The sequence below is a fragment of the Pseudophryne corroboree genome, chromosome 1, assembly GCF_028390025.1.
Source record: "Pseudophryne corroboree isolate aPseCor3 chromosome 1, aPseCor3.hap2, whole genome shotgun sequence".
NCBI classification, from domain to species: Eukaryota; Metazoa; Chordata; class Amphibia; order Anura; family Myobatrachidae; genus Pseudophryne; species Pseudophryne corroboree.
In genome coordinates this window covers 512,775,046-512,791,838 of record NC_086444.1, presented here as the reverse complement: position 1 = coordinate 512,791,838, position 16,793 = coordinate 512,775,046, and the positions used below count along the sequence as shown (strand labels likewise).

Here is a 16,793-nt window from a genome sequence, read left to right as displayed (position 1 = left end):
ATAAACTGACTTACCTGTACCCCAACCCTTGTTTTACCCATGCTTCCCTCCCACCTCTTACTAATTGATTTAGTATTAGCGTTATTTTATTTTATTTTATTGTTTCCGTATATTACACGGAAACCTAATTGTTAATTATTTGTTATATATGAGACAAATGGTCACATGGTTGAATGCCCTGTATTTGAAATGTCCAAACTATTTGTGTCTGTTTTTTCTTTTAACTAAAAAATTGAAAATAAAGAATCTATAAAGAAAAAAATGATATGATATACACATATGTGGTAGGATTCAAGATCTTTTATCCAGGGAGAATACAATTTGCTCTTTTATTGCAAAATGGGGAAATAATGAATTGATTAATGTATTTTTGTCATTATGCAAATTGAAACAGTTTTGCAGTGAGTGCTTGTCTAATTCTAAAAAGTAATACTTTTCACAAGCAACAAGAAATAGAAACTGTTGAATAAAGAAGAAAATTAATAACATTGTCAGAAGTGGGATTTGAATTCACACCTCCACAGCAGACTGCAACCTGAACATAGTGCCTTACACCGCTCGGCCATCCTGACAAATGTAATTACTCCTTTTTGAAAAGATGTATATTATGAAATAACCTATCTATAGTTACAATGACAATGTTGCTGTTAAAACTGTTAATATAAAAACTAGATATGAATTGCCTTTCCATTATTTTAAAGAGGTTTCTAGTTGGCTTTACAATAAAAGTGATTTTATTTTCCATGTTCAGGTTTGGAATCCAAGTGTCTAGAGTTTGTTCTCTAATGGATTTTAACTCAGAAATAGAAACTGTAGAACAAAGAAGAAAATTAATAACATTGTCGGAAGTGGGATGTGAACCCACACCTCCAGAGGAGACTGCGACCTGAACGCAGCGCCTTAGACCGCTCAGCCATCCTGACACATGAAACCAATGCTTATTGAAAAGATGTATATATATATATATATATATTCTCTAATGGATTTTAACTCAGCAATGAAATGAAATTTGTGAATCTTGCACAAACTGGCTACTTAATTTAGCTCATGGGTTTGATTGGATGCCATTGTAGTGGACCCTTCTGGGGTTTCTGTTCATGACCATTGGCTGAGGAGAGCAGTTTTCTTAAGCCAAAGATATGGAGCCCTCATTCTGAATTTGTGAGATATTTTATTTTGCTACCTCTGTGAATAAAGAATTGTGTATCAAATAATAAAAATAATATGATATACACATATATGGTAGGTTTTCAAGCTCTTTTATCCAGGGAGATTACAATCTGATCTTTTATTGCAACATGGCAAATTATGAAATAATTGATGCATTTTTTTCATGGTGCAAATTGAAAGAGATTTGCAGTGAGTGTTTGTCTAATTCTAAAGTCAATCTTTTCACAAGCAACAAGAAATAGAAACTGTAGAGCAAAGAAGAAAATTAATAACATTGTCAGAAGTATGATTTGAACCCACGCCTCCAAAAGAGACTGCGACCTGAATGCAGCGCCTTAGACCGCTCAGCCATCCTGACACATCAAACACTGCTGTTTGAAAAGATGTATATTAAGAAATAACCTATCTATAGTTACAATGACAATGTTGCTGTTAAAACTGTTAATTTAAAAACTAGAAATGAATTGCCTCTCTATTATTTTAAAGAGGTTTCTAGTTGGCTTTACAATAAAAGTAAGTTATGTTTTCCATGTTCAGGTTTGGAACCCAAGTGTCTAGAGTTTGTTCTCTAATGGATTTTAACTCAGCAATGAAATGAAATTTGTGAATCTTGCACAAACTGGCTACTTAATTTAGCTCATGGGTTTGATAGGATGCCATTGTAGTGGACCCTTCTGGGGTTTCTGTTCATGACCATTGGCTGAGAAGAGCAATTTTCTTAAGCCAAAGATATGGAGCCCTCATTCTGAATTTGTGAGATATTTTATTTTGCTACCTCTGTAAATAAAGAATTGTGGATCAAATAATAAAAATAATATGATATTAACATATATGGTAGGTTTCAAGATCTTTTATCCAGGGAGATTACAATCTGATCTTTTATTGCAACATGGGAAATAATGAAATAATTGATGCATTTTTTTCATGGTTCAAATTGAAAGAGAATTGCGGTGAGTGTCTAATCCTAAAGTCAATCTTTTCACAAGCAACAAGAAATAGAAACTGTAGAACAAAGAAGTAAATGAACAACATTGTCAGAAGCAGGATTTGAACCCACACCTCCAGAGGAGTTTGAGACCTGAACGCAGTGCCTTAGGCTGCTCAGCCATCCTGGCACATGAAACTGCAACTTTTTGAAAAGATGTATATTATGAAATAACCTAGCTATAGGCACAATGACAATGTTGCTGTTAAAACTGTTAATTTAAAAACTAGAAATGAATTGCCTCTCTATTATTTTAAAGAGGTTTCTAGTTGGCTTTACAATAAAAGTAAGTTTTGTTTTCCATGTTCAGGTTTGGAATCCAAGTGTCTAGAGTTTGTTCTGTAATGGATTTTAACTCAGCAATGAAATGAAATTTGTGAACCTTGCACAAACTGGCTACTTAATTTATCTCATGGGTTTGATTGGATGCCATTGTAGTGGACCCTTTTGGGGTTTCTGTTCATGACCATTGGCTGAGAAGAGCAGTTTTCTTAAGCCAAAGATATGGAGCCCTCATTCTGAATTTGTGAGATATTTTATTTTGCTACCTCTGCAAATAAAGAATTGTGGATCAAATAATAAAAATATGATAAACACATATATGGTAGGTTTCAAGCTCTTTTATCCAGGGAGATTACAATCTGATCTTTTATTGCAACATGGCAAATAATGAAATAATTGATGAATTTTTTTCATGGTGCAAACTGAAAGAGATTTGCAGTGAGTGTTTGTCTAATTCTAAAGTCAATCTTTTCACAAGCAACAAGAAATAGAAACTGTAGAGCAAAGAAGAAAATGAATAACATTGTCAGAAGTATGATTTGAACCCACGCCTCCAAAAGAGACTGCGACCTGAACGCAGCGCTTTAGACCGCTCAGCCATCCTGACACATCAAACACTGCCGTTTGAAAAGATGTATATTATGATATAACCTATCTATAGTTACAATGACAATGTTGCTGTTAAAACTGTTAATTTAAAAACTAGATATGAATTGATTTTCCATTATTATAAAGAGGTTTCTAGTTGGCTGTACAATAAAAGTAAGTTATGTTTTCCATGTTCAGGTTTGGAACCCAAGTGTCTAGAGTTTGTTCTCTAATGGATTTTAACTCAGCAATGAAATGAAACTTGAACATAGTGCCTTACACCGCTCGGCCATCCTGACAAATGTAATTACTCCTTTTTGAAAAGATGTATATTATGAAATAACCTATCTATAGTTACAATGACAATGTTGCTGTTAAAACTGTTAATATAAAAACTAGATATGAATTGCCTTTCCATTATTTTAAAGAGGTTTCTAGTTGGCTTTACAATAAAAGTGATTTTATTTTCCATGTTCAGGTTTGGAATCCAAGTGTCTAGAGTTTGTTCTCTAATGGATTTTAACTCAGAAATAGAAACTGTAGAACAAAGAAGAAAATTAATAACATTGTCGGAAGTGGGATGTGAACCCACACCTCCAGAGGAGACTGCGACCTGAACGCAGCGCCTTAGACCGCTCAGCCATCCTGACACATGAAACCAATGCTTATTGAAAAGATGTATATATATATATATATATATATATATTCTCTAATGGATTTTAACTCAGCAATGAAATGAAATTTGTGAATCTTGCACAAACTGGCTACTTAATTTAGCTCATGGGTTTGATTGGATGCCATTGTAGTGGACCCTTCTAGGGTTTCTGTTCATGACCATTGGCTGAGGAGAGCAGTTTTCTTAAGCCAAAGATATGGAGCCCTCATTCTGAATTTGTGAGATATTTTATTTTGCTACCTCTGTGAATAAAGAATTGTGTATCAAATAATAAAAATAATATGATATACACATATATGGTAGGTTTTCAAGCTCTTTTATCCAGGGAGATTACAATCTGATCTTTTATTGCAACATGGGAAATAATGAAATAATTGATGCATTTTTTTCATGGTTCAAATTGAAAGAGAATTGCAGTGAGTGTCTAATTCTAAAGTCAATCTTTTCACAAGCAACAAGAAATAGAAACTGTAGAACAAAGAAGTAAATGAACAACATTGTCAGAAGCAGGATTTGAACCCACACCTCCAGAGGAGTTTGAGACCTGAACGCAGCGCCTTAGGCTGCTCAGCCATCCTGGCACATGAAACTGCAACTTTTTGAAAAGATGTATATTATGAAATAACCTAGCTATAGGCACAATGACAATGTTGCTGTTAAAACTGTTAATTTAAAAACTAGAAATGAATTGCCTCTCTATTATTTTAAAGAGGTTTCTAGTTGGCTTTACAATAAAAGTAAGTTTTGTTTTCCATGTTCAGGTTTGGAATCCAAGTGTCTAGAGTTTGTTCTGTAATGGATTTTAACTCAGCAATGAAATGAAATTTGTGAACCTTGCACAAACTGGCTACTTAATTTATCTCATGGGTTTGATTGGATGCCATTGTAGTGGACCCTTTTGGGGTTTCTGTTCATGACCATTGGCTGAGAAGAGCAGTTTTCTTAAGCCAAAGATATGGAGCCCTCATTCTGAATTTGTGAGATATTTTATTTTGCTACCTCTGCAAATAAAGATTTGTGGATCAAATAATAAAAATATGATAAACACATATATGGTAGGTTTCAAGCTCTTTTATCCAGGGAGATTACAATCTGATCTTTTATTGCAACATGGCAAATAATGAAATAATTGATGAATTTTTTTCATGGTGCAAACTGAAAGAGATTTGCAGTGAGTGTTTGTCTAATTCTAAAGTCAATCTTTTCACAAGCAACAAGAAATAGAAACTGTAGAGCAAAGAAGAAAATGAATAACATTGTCAGAAGTATGATTTGAACCCACGCCTCCAAAAGAGACTGCGACCTGAACGCAGCGCTTTAGACCGCTCAGCCATCCTGACACATCAAACACTGCCGTTTGAAAAGATGTATATTATGATATAACCTATCTATAGTTACAATGACAATGTTGCTGTTAAAACTGTTAATTTAAAAACTAGATATGAATTGATTTTCCATTATTATAAAGAGGTTTCTAGTTGGCTGTACAATAAAAGTAAGTTATGTTTTCCATGTTCAGGTTTGGAACCCAAGTGTCTAGAGTTTGTTCTCTAATGGATTTTAACTCAGCAATGAAATGAAACCTGAACATAGTGCCTTACACCGCTCGGCCATCCTGACAAATGTAATTACTCCTTTTTGAAAAGATGTATATTATGAAATAACCTATCTATAGTTACAATGACAATGTTGCTGTTAAAACTGTTAATATAAAAACTAGATATGAATTGCCTTTCCATTATTTTAAAGAGGTTTCTAGTTGGCTTTACAATAAAAGTGATTTTATTTTCCATGTTCAGGTTTGGAATCCAAGTGTCTAGAGTTTGTTCTCTAATGGATTTTAACTCAGAAATAGAAACTGTAGAACAAAGAAGAAAATTAATAACATTGTCGGAAGTGGGATGTGAACCCACACCTCCAGAGGAGACTGCGACCTGAACGCAGCGCCTTAGACCGCTCAGCCATCCTGACACATGAAACCAATGCTTATTGAAAAGATGTATATATATATATATATATATATATATATTCTCTAATGGATTTTAACTCAGCAATGAAATGAAATTTGTGAATCTTGCACAAACTGGCTACTTAATTTAGCTCATGGGTTTGATTGGATGCCATTGTAGTGGACCCTTCTAGGGTTTCTGTTCATGACCATTGGCTGAGGAGAGCAGTTTTCTTAAGCCAAAGATATGGAGCCCTCATTCTGAATTTGTGAGATATTTTATTTTGCTACCTCTGTGAATAAAGAATTGTGTATCAAATAATAAAAATAATATGATATACACATATATGGTAGGTTTTCAAGCTCTTTTATCCAGGGAGATTACAATCTGATCTTTTATTGCAACATGGGAAATAATGAAATAATTGATGCATTTTTTTCATGGTTCAAATTGAAAGAGAATTGCAGTGAGTGTCTAATTCTAAAGTCAATCTTTTCACAAGCAACAAGAAATAGAAACTGTAGAACAAAGAAGTAAATGAACAACATTGTCAGAAGCAGGATTTGAACCCACACCTCCAGAGGAGTTTGAGACCTGAACGCAGCGCCTTAGGCTGCTCAGCCATCCTGGCACATGAAACTGCAACTTTTTGAAAAGATGTATATTATGAAATAACCTAGCTATAGGCACAATGACAATGTTGCTGTTAAAACTGTTAATTTAAAAACTAGAAATGAATTGCCTCTCTATTATTTTAAAGAGGTTTCTAGTTGGCTTTACAATAAAAGTAAGTTTTGTTTTCCATGTTCAGGTTTGGAATCCAAGTGTCTAGAGTTTGTTCTGTAATGGATTTTAACTCAGCAATGAAATGAAATTTGTGAACCTTGCACAAACTGGCTACTTAATTTATCTCATGGGTTTGATTGGATGCCATTGTAGTGGACCCTTTTGGGGTTTCTGTTCATGACCATTGGCTGAGAAGAGCAGTTTTCTTAAGCCAAAGATATGGAGCCCTCATTCTGAATTTGTGAGATATTTTATTTTGCTACCTCTGCAAATAAAGAATTGTGGATCAAATAATAAAAATATGATAAACACATATATGGTAGGTTTCAAGCTCTTTTATCCAGGGAGATTACAATCTGATCTTTTATTGCAACATGGCAAATAATGAAATAATTGATGAATTTTTTTCATGGTGCAAACTGAAAGAGATTTGCAGTGAGTGTTTGTCTAATTCTAAAGTCAATCTTTTCACAAGCAACAAGAAATAGAAACTGTAGAGCAAAGAAGAAAATGAATAACATTGTCAGAAGTATGATTTGAACCCACGCCTCCAAAAGAGACTGCGACCTGAACGCAGCGCTTTAGACCGCTCAGCCATCCTGACACATCAAACACTGCCGTTTGAAAAGATGTATATTATGATATAACCTATCTATAGTTACAATGACAATGTTGCTGTTAAAACTGTTAATTTAAAAACTAGATATGAATTGATTTTCCATTATTATAAAGAGGTTTCTAGTTGGCTGTACAATAAAAGTAAGTTATGTTTTCCATGTTCAGGTTTGGAACCCAAGTGTCTAGAGTTTGTTCTCTAATGGATTTTAACTCAGCAATGAAATGAAACCTGAACATAGTGCCTTACACCGCTCGGCCATCCTGACAAATGTAATTACTCCTTTTTGAAAAGATGTATATTATGAAATAACCTATCTATAGTTACAATGACAATGTTGCTGTTAAAACTGTTAATATAAAAACTAGATATGAATTGCCTTTCCATTATTTTAAAGAGGTTTCTAGTTGGCTTTACAATAAAAGTGATTTTATTTTCCATGTTCAGGTTTGGAATCCAAGTGTCTAGAGTTTGTTCTCTAATGGATTTTAACTCAGAAATAGAAACTGTAGAACAAAGAAGAAAATTAATAACATTGTCGGAAGTGGGATGTGAACCCACACCTCCAGAGGAGACTGCGACCTGAACGCAGCGCCTTAGACCGCTCAGCCATCCTGACACATGAAACCAATGCTTATTGAAAAGATGTATATATATATATATATATATATATATTCTCTAATGGATTTTAACTCAGCAATGAAATGAAATTTGTGAATCTTGCACAAACTGGCTACTTAATTTAGCTCATGGGTTTGATTGGATGCCATTGTAGTGGACCCTTCTAGGGTTTCTGTTCATGACCATTGGCTGAGGAGAGCAGTTTTCTTAAGCCAAAGATATGGAGCCCTCATTCTGAATTTGTGAGATATTTTATTTTGCTACCTCTGTGAATAAAGAATTGTGTATCAAATAATAAAAATAATATGATATACACATATATGGTAGGTTTTCAAGCTCTTTTATCCAGGGAGATTACAATCTGATCTTTTATTGCAACATGGGAAATAATGAAATAATTGATGCATTTTTTTCATGGTTCAAATTGAAAGAGAATTGCAGTGAGTGTCTAATTCTAAAGTCAATCTTTTCACAAGCAACAAGAAATAGAAACTGTAGAACAAAGAAGTAAATGAACAATATTGTCAGAAGCAGGATTTGAACCCACACCTCCAGAGGAGTTTGAGACCTGAACGCAGCGCCTTAGGCTGCTCAGCCATCCTGGCACATGAAACTGCAACTTTTTGAAAAGATGTATATTATGAAATAACCTAGCTATAGGCACAATGACAATGTTGCTGTTAAAACTGTTAATTTAAAAACTAGAAATGAATTGCCTCTCTATTATTTTAAAGAGGTTTCTAGTTGGCTTTACAATAAAAGTAAGTTTTGTTTTCCATGTTCAGGTTTGGAATCCAAGTGTCTAGAGTTTGTTCTGTAATGGATTTTAACTCAGCAATGAAATGAAATTTGTGAACCTTGCACAAACTGGCTACTTAATTTATCTCATGGGTTTGATTGGATGCCATTGTAGTGGACCCTTTTGGGGTTTCTGTTCATGACCATTGGCTGAGAAGAGCAGTTTTCTTAAGCCAAAGATATGGAGCCCTCATTCTGAATTTGTGAGATATTTTATTTTGCTACCTCTGTAAATAAAGAATTGTGGATCAAATAATAAAAATAATATGATATTAACATATATGGTAGGTTTCAAGCTCTTTTATCCAGGGAGATTACAATCTGATCTTTTATTGCAACATGGGAAATAATGAAATAATTGATGCATTTTTTTCATGGTGCAAATTGAAAGAGAATTGCGGTGAGTGTCTAATTCTAAAGTCAATCTTTTCACAAGCAACAAGAAATAGAAACTGTAGAACAAAGAAGTAAATGAATAACATTGTCAGAAGCAGGATTTGAACCCACACCTCCAGAGGAGACTGCAACCTGAACGCAGCACCTTAGACCACTCGACCATCCTGACACATGAAACCACAGTTTTTTAAAAAGATGTATATTATGAAATAACCTAACTATAGGTACAATGACAATGTTGCTGTTAAAACTGTTAATTTAAAAACTAGATATGATTTGCTTTTCCATTATCTTAAAGAGGTTTCTAGTTGGCTTTACAATAAAAGTAAGTTTTGTTTTCCATGTTCAGGTTTGGAATCCAAGTGTCTAGAGTTTGTTCTCTAATGGATTTTAACTCAGCAATGAAATGTAATTTGTGAATCTTGCACAAACTGGCTACTTAATTTAGCTCATGGGTTTGATTGGATGCCATTGTAGTGGACCCCAGTGGGGTTTCTGTTCATGATCATTGGCTGAGAAGAGCAGTTTTCTTAAGCCAAAGATATGGAGCCCTCATTCTGAATTTGTGAGATATTTTATTTTGCTACCTCTGCAAATAAAGAGTTGTGGATAAAATAATAAAAATAATATGATATACACATATATGGTAGGTTTCAAGCTTTTTTATCCAGGGAAATTACAATCTGATCTTTTATTGCAACATGGCAAATAATGAAATAATTGATGCATTTTTTTCATGGTGCAAATTGAAAAAGATTTGCAGTGAGTGTTTGTCTAATTCTAAAGACAATCTTTTCACAAGCAACAAGAAATAGAAACTGTAGAACAAAGAAGAAAATGAATAACATTGTCAGAAGTGGGATGTGAACCCACGCCTCCAGAGGAGATTGCGACCTGAATACAGCGCCTTAGACCGCTCAGCCATCCTGACACATCAAACACTGCTGTTTGAAAAGATGTATATTAAGAAATAACCTATCTATAGTTACAATGACAATGTTGCTGTTAAAACTGTTAATTTAAAAACTAGATATGAATTGATTTTCCATTATTATAAAGAGGTTTCTAGTTGGCTTTACAATAAAAGTAAGTTTTGTTTTCCATGTTCAGGTTTGGAATCCAAGTGTCTAGAGTTTGTTCTCTAATGGATTTTAACTCAGCAATGAAATGAAATTTGTGAATCTTGCACAAACTGGCTACTTAATTTAGCTCATGGGTTTGATTGGATGCCATTGTAATGGACCCTTTTGGGGTTTCTGTTCATGACCATTGGCTGAGAAGAGCAGTTTTCTTAAGCCAAAGATATGGAGCCCTCATTCTGAATTTGTGAGATATTTTATTTTGCTACCTCTGCAAATAAAGAATTGTGGATCAAATAATAAAAATATGATAAACACATATATGGTAGGTTTCAAGCTCTTTTATCCAGGGAGATTACAATCTGATCTTTTACTGCAACATGGGAAATAATGAAATAATTGATGCATTTTTTTCATGGTTCAAATTGAAAGAGAATTGCAGTGAGTATCTAATTCTAAAGTCAATCTTTTCACAAGCAACAAGAAATAGAAACTGTAGAACAAAGAAGTAAATGAATAACATTGTCAGAAGCAGGATTTGAACCCACATCTCCAGAGGAGTTTGAGACCTGAAAACAGCGCCTTAGGCCGCTCAGCCAACCTGGCACATAAAACCGCTGCTTTCTGAAAAGATGTATATTATGAAATAACCTAGCTATAGGTACAATGACAATGTTACTATTAAAACTGTTAATTTAAAAACTAGATATGAATTGCCTTTCCATTATTTTAAATAGGTTTCTAGTTAGCTTTACAATAAAAGTAAGTTTTGTTTTCCATGTTCAGGTTTGGAACCCAAGTGTCTAGAGTTTGTTGTCTAATGGATTTTAACTCAGCAATGAAATGAAATTTGTGAATCTTGCACAAACTGGCTACTTAATTTAGCTCATGGGTTTGATTGGATGCCATTGTAATGGACCCTTTTGGGGTTTCTGTTCATGACCATTGGCTGAGAAGAGCAGTTTTCTTAAGCCAAAGATATGGAGCCCTCATTCTGAATTTGTGAGATATTTTATTTTGCTACCTCTGCAAATAAAGAATTGTGGATCAAATAATAAAAATATGATAAACACATATATGGTAGGTTTCAAGCTCTTTTATCCAGGGAGATTACAATCTGATCTTTTATTGCAACATGGCAAATAATGAAATAATTGATGCATTTTTTTCATGGTGCAAATTGAAAGAGATTTGCAGTGAGTATCTAATTCTAAAGTCAATCTTTTCACAAGCAACAAGAAATAGAAACTGTAGAGCAAAGAAGAAAATGAATAACATTGTCTGAAGTATGATTTGAACCCACGCCTCCAGAAGAGACTGCGACCTGAATGCAGCGCCTTAGACCGCTCAGCCATCCTGACACATCAAACACTGCTGTTTGAAAAGATGTATATTAAGAAATAACCTATCTATAGTTACAATGACAATGTTGCTGTTAAAACTGTTAATTTAAAAACTAGATATGAATTGATTTTCCATTATTATAAAGAGGTTTCTAGTTGGCTTTACAATAAAAGTAAGTTATGTTTTCCATGTTCAGGTTTGGAACCCAAGTGTCTAGAGTTTGTTCTCTAATGGATTTTAACTCAGCAATGAAATGAAATTTGTGAATCTTGCACAAACTGGCTACTTAATTTAGCTCATGGGTTTGATAGGATGCCATTGTAGTGGACCCTTCTGGGGTTTCTGTTCATGACCATTGGCTGAGAAGAGCAATTTTCTTAAGCCAAAGATATGGAGCCCTCATTCTGAATTTGTGAGATATTTTATTTTGCTACCTCTGTAAATAAAGAATTGTGGATCAAATAATAAAAATAATATGATATTAACATATATGGTAGGTTTCAAGCTCTTTTATCCAGGGAGATTACAATCTTATCTTTTATTGCAACATGGGAAATAATGAAATAATTGATGCATTTTTTTCATGGTTCAAATTGAAAGAGAATTGCGGTGAGTGTCTAATTCTAAAGTCAATCTTTTCACAAGCAACAAGAAATAGAAACTGTAGAACAAAGAAGTAAATGAATAACATTGTCAGAAGCAGGATTTTAACCCACACCTCCAGAGGAGTTTGAGACCTGAACGCAGTGCCTTAGGCTGCTCAGCCATCCTGGCACATGAAACTGCAACTTTTTGAAAAGATGTATATTATGAAATAACCTAGATATAGGCACAATGACAATGTTGCTGTTAAAACTGTTAATTTAAAAACTAGAAATGAATTGCCTCTCTATTATTTTAAAGAGGTTTCTAGTTGGCTTTACAATAAAAGTAAGTTTTGTTTTCCATGTTCAGGTTTGGAATCCAAGTGTCTAGAGTTTGTTCTGTAATGGATTTTAACTCAGCAATTAAATGAAACCTGATCATAGTGCCTTACACCGCTCGGCCATCCTGACAAATGTAATTACTCCTTTTTGAAAAGATGTATATTATGAAATAACCTATCTATAGTTACAATGACAATGTTGCTGTTAAAACTGTTAATATAAAAACTAGATATGAATTGCCTTTCCATTATTTTAAAGAGGTTTCTAGTTGGCTTTACAATAAAAGTGATTTTATTTTCCATGTTCAGGTTTGGAATCCAAGTGTCTAGAGTTTGTTCTCTAATGGATTTTAACTCAGAAATAGAAACTGTAGAACAAAGAAGAAAATTAATAACATTGTCGGAAGTGGGATGTGAACCCACACCTCCAGAGGAGACTGCGACCTGAACGCAGCGCCTTAGACCGCTCAGCCATCCTGACACATGAAACCAATGCTTATTGAAAAGATGTATATATATATATATATATATATATATATATATATATATATATATATATATATATATATATATATATATATATATATATATATACATATATATATATATATATATATATATATATATATATATATATATATATATATATATATATATTCTCTAATGGATTTTAACTCAGCAATGAAATGAAATTTGTGAATCTTGCACAAACTGGCTACTTAATTTAGCTCATGGGTTTGATTGGATGCCATTGTAGTGGACCCTTCTGGGGTTTCTGTTCATGACCATTGGCTGAGGAGAGCAGTTTTCTTAAGCCAAAGATATGGAGCCCTCATTCTGAATTTGTGAGATATTTTATTTTGCTACCTCTGTGAATAAAGAATTGTGTATCAAATAATAAAAATAATATGATATACACATATATGGTAGGTTTTCAAGCTCTTTTATCCAGGGAGATTACAATCTGATCTTTTATTGCAACATGGGAAATAATGAAATAATTGATGCATTTTTTTCATGGTTCAAATTGAAAGAGAATTGCAGTGAGTGTCTAATTCTAAAGTCAATCTTTTCACAAGCAACAAGAAATAGAAACTGTAGAACAAAGAAGTAAATGAACAACATTGTCAGAAGCAGGATTTGAACCCACACCTCCAGAGGAGTTTGAGACCTGAACGCAGCGCCTTAGGCAGCTCAGCCATCCTGGCACATGAAACTGCAACTTTTTGAAAAGATGTATATTATGAAATAACCTAGCTATAGGCACAATGACAATGTAGCTGTTAAAACTGTTAATTTAAAAACTAGAAATGAATTGCCTCTCTATTATTTTAATGAGGTTTCTAGTTGGCTTTACAATAAAAGTAAGTTTTGTTTTCCATGTTCAGGTTTGGAATCCAAGTGTATAGAGTTTGTTCTGTAATGGATTTTAACTCAGCAATGAAATGAAATTTGTGAACCTTGCACAAACTGGCTACTTAATTTATCTCATGGGTTTGATTGGATGCCATTGTAGTGGACCCTTTTGGGGTTTCTGTTCATGACCATTGGCTGAGAAGAGCAGTTTTCTTAAGCCAAAGATATGGAGCCCTCATTCTGAATTTGTGAGATATTTTATTTTGCTACCTCTGCAAATAAAGAATTGTGGATCAAATAATAAAAATATGATAAACACATATATGGTAGGTTTCAAGCTCTTTTATCTAGGGAGATTACAATCTGATCTTTTATTGCAACATGGCAAATAATGAAATAATTGATGCATTTTTTTCATGGTGCAAATTGAAAGAGATTTGCAGTGAGTGTTTGTCTAATTCTAAAGTCAATCTTTTCACAAGCAACAAGAAATAGAAACTGTAGAGCAAAGAAGAAAATGAATAACATTGTCAGAAGTATGATTTGAACCCACGCCTCCAAAAGAGACTGCGACCTGAATGCAGCACCTTAGACCGCTCAGCCATCCTGACACATCAAACACTGCTGTTTGAAAAGATGTATATTAAGAAATAACCTACCTATAGTTACAATGACAATGTTGCTGTTAAAACTGTTAATTTAAAAACTAGATATGAATTGATTTTCCATTATTATAAAGAGGTTTCTAGTTGGCTTTACAATAAAAGTAAGTTATGTTTTCCATGTTCAGGTTTGGAACCCAAGTGTCTAGAGTTTGTTCTCTAATGGATTTTAACTCAGCAATGAAATGAAATTTGTGAATCTTGCACAAACTGGCTACTTAATTTAGCTCATGGGTTTGATAGGATGCCATTGTAGTGGACCCTTCTGGGGTTTCTGTTCATGACCATTGGCTGAGAAGAGCAATTTTCTTAAGCCAAAGATATGGAGCCCTCATTCTGAATTTGTGAGATATTTTATTTTGCTACCTCTGTAAATAAAGAATTGTGGATCAAATAATAAAAATAATATGATATTAACATATATGGTAGGTTTCAAGCTCTTTTATCCAGGGAGATTACAATCTGATCTTTTATTGCAACATGGGAAATAATGAAATAATTGATGCATTTTTTTCATGGTTCAAATTGAAAGAGAATTGCGGTGAGTGTCTAATTCTAAAGTCAATCTTTTCACAAGCAACAAGAAATAGAAACTGTAGAACAAAGAAGTAAATGAATAACATTGTCAGAAGCAGGATTTGAACCCACACCTCCAGAGGAGTTTGAGACCTGAACGCAGTGCCTTAGGCTGCTCAGCCATCCTGGCACATGAAACTGCAACTTTTTGAAAAGATGTATATTATGAAATAACCTAGCTATAGGCACAATGACAATGTTGCTGTTAAAACTGTTAATTTAAAAACTAGAAATGAATTGCCTCTCTATTATTTTAAAGAGGTTTCTAGTTGGCTTTACAATAAAAGTAAGTTTTGTTTTCCCTGTTCAGGTTTGGAATCCAAGTGTCTAGAGTTTGTTCTGTAATGGATTTTAACTCAGCAATGAAATGAAATTTGTGAACCTTGCACAAACTGGCTACTTAATTTATCTCATGGGTTTGATTGGATGCCATTGTAGTGGACCCTTTTGGGGTTTCTGTTCGTGACCATTGGCTGAGAAGAGCAGTTTTCTTAAGTCAAAGATATGGAGCCCTCATTCTGAATTTGTGAGATATTTTATTTTGCTACCTCTGTAAATAAAGAATTGTGGATCAAATAATAAAAATAATATGATATACACATATATGGTAGGTTTCAAGCTCTTTTATCCAGGGAGATTACAATCTGATCTTTTATTGCAACATGGCAAATAATGAAATAATTGATGCATTTTTTTCATGGTGCAAATTGAAAGAGATTTGCAGTGAGTGTTTGTCTAATTCTAAAGTCAATCTTTTCACAAGCAACAAGAAATAGAAACTGTAGAGCAAAGAAGAAAATGAATAACATTGTCAGAAGTATGATTTGAACCCACGCCTCCAGAAGAGACTGCGACCTGAATGCAGCGCCTTAGACCGCTCAGCCATCCTGACACATAAAACACTGCTGTTTGAAAAGATGTATATTAAGAAATAACCTATCTATAGTTACAATGACAATGTTGCTGTTAAAACTGTTAATTTAAAAACTAGATATGAATTGATTTTCCATTATTATAAAGAGGTTTCTAGTTGGCTTTACAATAAAAGTAAGTTATGTTTTCCATGTTCAGGTTTGGAACCCAAGTGTCTAGAGTTTGTTCTCTAATGGATTTTAACTCAGCAATGAAATGAAATTTGTGAATCTTGCACAAACTGGCTACTTAATTTAGCTCATGGGTTTGATAGGATGCCATTGTAGTGGACCCTTCTGGGGTTTCTGTTCATGACCATTGGCTAAGAAGAGCAATTTTCTTAAGCCAAAGATATGGAGCCCTCATTCTGAATTTGTGAGATATTTTATTTTGCTACCTCTGTAAATAAAGAATTGTGGATCAAATAATAAAAATAATATGATATTAACATATATGGTAGGTTTCAAGCTCTTTTATCCAGGGAGATTACAATCTTATCTTTTATTGCAACATGGGAAATAATGAAATAATTGATGCATTTTTTTCATGGTTCAAATTGAAAGAGAATTGCGGTGAGTGTCTAATTCTAAAGTCAATCTTTTCACAAGCAACAAGAAATAGAAACTGTAGAACAAAGAAGTAAATGAATAACATTGTCAGAAGCAGGATTTGAACCCACACCTCCAGAGGAGTTTGAGACCTGAACGCAGTGCCTTAGGCTGCTCAGCCATCCTGGAACATGAAACTGCAACTTTTTGAAAAGATGTATATTATGAAATAACCTAACTATAGGTACAATGACAATGTTGCTGTTAAAACTGTTAATTTAAAAACTAGATATGATTTACTTTTCCATTATTTTAAAGAGGTTTCTAGTTGGCTTTACAATAAAAGTAAGTTTTGTTTTCCATGTTCAGGTTTGGAATCCAAGTGTCTAGAGTTTGTTCTCTAATGGATTTTAACTCAGCAATGAAATGAAATTTGTGAATCTTGCACAAACTGGCTACTTAATTTAGCTCATGGGTTTGATTGGATGCCATTGTAGTGGACCCCAGTGGGGTTTCTGTTCATG

At 33.7% G+C, this 16,793-nt stretch overlaps 9 non-coding genes across 9 annotated transcripts; all 9 read right to left on the bottom strand.

Moving 5' to 3' along the window:
* Positions 1–840: 840 nt before the first annotated feature.
* TRNAL-CAG (transfer RNA leucine (anticodon CAG)) lies at positions 841–923 on the bottom strand. Its single transcript has one exon. It is a non-coding gene; the product is annotated as a tRNA-Leu (tRNA).
* A 2,038-nt stretch (positions 924–2,961) lies between these two features.
* On the bottom strand, positions 2,962–3,044 carry TRNAL-CAG (transfer RNA leucine (anticodon CAG)). The gene has a single exon. It is a non-coding gene; the product is annotated as a tRNA-Leu (tRNA).
* A 548-nt stretch (positions 3,045–3,592) lies between these two features.
* On the bottom strand, positions 3,593–3,675 carry TRNAL-CAG (transfer RNA leucine (anticodon CAG)). Its single transcript has one exon. It is a non-coding gene; the product is annotated as a tRNA-Leu (tRNA).
* A 1,283-nt stretch (positions 3,676–4,958) lies between these two features.
* TRNAL-CAG (transfer RNA leucine (anticodon CAG)) lies at positions 4,959–5,041 on the bottom strand. Its single transcript has one exon. It is a non-coding gene; the product is annotated as a tRNA-Leu (tRNA).
* Positions 5,042–5,589: 548 nt separating this feature from the next.
* Positions 5,590–5,672, bottom strand: TRNAL-CAG (transfer RNA leucine (anticodon CAG)). Its single transcript has one exon. It is a non-coding gene; the product is annotated as a tRNA-Leu (tRNA).
* Positions 5,673–6,957: 1,285 nt separating this feature from the next.
* On the bottom strand, positions 6,958–7,040 carry TRNAL-CAG (transfer RNA leucine (anticodon CAG)). The gene has a single exon. It is a non-coding gene; the product is annotated as a tRNA-Leu (tRNA).
* A 548-nt stretch (positions 7,041–7,588) lies between these two features.
* Positions 7,589–7,671, bottom strand: TRNAL-CAG (transfer RNA leucine (anticodon CAG)). The gene has a single exon. It is a non-coding gene; the product is annotated as a tRNA-Leu (tRNA).
* A 1,282-nt stretch (positions 7,672–8,953) lies between these two features.
* TRNAL-CAG (transfer RNA leucine (anticodon CAG)) lies at positions 8,954–9,036 on the bottom strand. Its single transcript has one exon. It is a non-coding gene; the product is annotated as a tRNA-Leu (tRNA).
* A 3,577-nt stretch (positions 9,037–12,613) lies between these two features.
* On the bottom strand, positions 12,614–12,696 carry TRNAL-CAG (transfer RNA leucine (anticodon CAG)). The gene has a single exon. It is a non-coding gene; the product is annotated as a tRNA-Leu (tRNA).
* Between the last annotated feature and the right edge of the window lie 4,097 nt (positions 12,697–16,793).